Source organism: Cupressus sempervirens, chromosome 2, assembly GCF_028749045.1.
Source record: "Cupressus sempervirens isolate cs-2001-9-10 chromosome 2, ASM2874904v1, whole genome shotgun sequence".
NCBI classification, from domain to species: domain Eukaryota; kingdom Viridiplantae; phylum Streptophyta; class Pinopsida; order Cupressales; family Cupressaceae; genus Cupressus; species Cupressus sempervirens.
Genome location: NC_143119.1, coordinates 534,392,908 through 534,395,152, shown reverse-complemented (window position 1 = coordinate 534,395,152; position 2,245 = coordinate 534,392,908).

Here is a 2,245-nt window from a genome sequence, read left to right as displayed (position 1 = left end):
AGGGTTTCAAACCTTTAAACAATTTCACAATTTGACAACTTGATTAAAAAAAATTGTAAACTTACACTTTTGGCTGATGGCACATACTAGAGATTTTCTAAAACTCAAACATGTTCCTGAAAAGTCTCTCACCAATATAATATTTGGATATGCCTTGAATTTTGGAGGATGACATGCATCATTGCAAATAATCTGAGCATTACTTCCCTTCAATGCTTCCCTCTTCTCACTTGTAGATATAGAAAATGCTATTTCACAAACTAGGGTTTCAAACCTTTAAACAATTTCACAATTTAACTACTTGATTCAAAAAAAATTGTAAACTTATACTTTTGGTTGATGGCACATACTGGAGATTTTCTAAAACTGAGACAATTTTCTCCTTGAAATCATCTTATTCTTCATTCTAAGAATTCGATAGCTTGGTGAATTAAAATGAACTAAAAAAATTAGCTATATACCTTCAAATGGTTGAAATTATCTTCCATTAATGTTCCCTCCTCTTACTAGGTAAACACAGAGTGCACAACAACTATCTTGACATGCTTTATAAAACTTGACACAGACACCTACTACTTCACTCAATCAGTACCATATCTTGACCCATACTAACAGACCAAACTAACACTCAATCATTACCAAATTTTCAACACCACATTTTAGTTCAAATATTAACATATGTCCTTATGTATCTTCACTCAAGCTGATGTAGACTTTAATATATTTTTAGCTTGGAATTGGTGTATGATTTTGCAAATTGAAACACTATTTAATACATACCTTATTTACTTAGTTTGAGGAAGTGTGATCACCTAATCCATTGGGTTGGAAGACTTTGGCATCATTACATATACTAATATAATCACCTAAAATTGGTCATCTAGACTATTATTGATGTAGGAGCATCCTAGGGTAGTTGGATATTTTGCATGATTAAGGGATTTTAGTGGGGTTGAGTGGATCTATTTGGGTCTTGGGTAATTAATTTTGATGTATTTAATAAGTATCATAAGCCTTTAAAGGCATTTGGTATTTAATTTATATTGGAGACTAACTTATGGCTTAGTTGGGTATAAGTAGGGGTAGTGGTGAAGTCTTTAGTCATTATTCATCCATCTTGGAGAAGAGAAGGTGGTAGAGGAGTGAATTTTGAGAAGGATAGTAGCTGAGGCTTGGGACACTTGTTTGGATTTCCTTGGAGGTTTCTACTAGAGTGTAGATCTGGACTAGTTAGGGTTTGGATTGGATCTTGAGGGATCTTGTCAAACTATTACTTGCTTTTTATTTGGTCATAACCGGGAAGGCCTTACAGCCCAACACATTGCATGTAATCAATTATATCTATGAATAAATTATTGTGACTTAGCTTTAAATCTTGCATTGTCATTTACCTTTCATTGTGTGGTCATTTTCTTGAGGCTAGGGCATCTCATTTGGGGATTCTCCTACCTTGAACTACATCAAATGGAATAAGAGAAAGGTTGTTCCTAAGTGTGTAGACTGAGCGCCAACGTTGAGGCACTTTGCACTATGGTTTTGTGAAGTGGATTTATTAGGGTTTACAAAATCTTGGAAGATGCCTCCAAGAAGATTAGACCCTAGGGTGATTGATGATCTTAGTGATGTTGTGGAAGAAAGGATCTTAGAGAGGGTTAAATTAGATTTTAGATCTAAAATAGAGGAGGTTAAAGCCAATTTCAAATCTGAGATGGCATTGATGAAGAGTGATATGATTGTTGAGATCATAAGTCCTATAGGTGGTGTACCTTAGCAAATGGGTACTGAAGATGGTTATGAGGAAGCTATTGAAGACTTTGAATTTTCTAAATTGATTGGTGAGGCCAGAACTGATCATGTGGAGAGACCTATGGGAAATAGGATTTGTTAGTTTGCTAGACCTAGATCTTAGTTGAAGTTGAAGCATAAGATGGAGGTTTCTAATTTCTTGGGTACTTTAAATCCTAAAGACCTAATTGATTGGATTAGCAAATTGGAAGACTACTTTGATGTTGATGATATTGTAGATCCACTCAATGTAAGGTTGGCACAAACTAAGCTAAAGGAATGCGCTACTCTTTGGTGGAAGCAACTACAAAGAGACAGAGAAGAAGAAGGTGAATTAAAGATCACTAGATGGAGATTTATGATGACTATGTTCATTCTTGTTGATTATGAACTTAAGTTATTTAAGAAGTTGTAGAATCTAAAGTAGAAGGATATGATTGTGAAAGATTATATAGAGGAG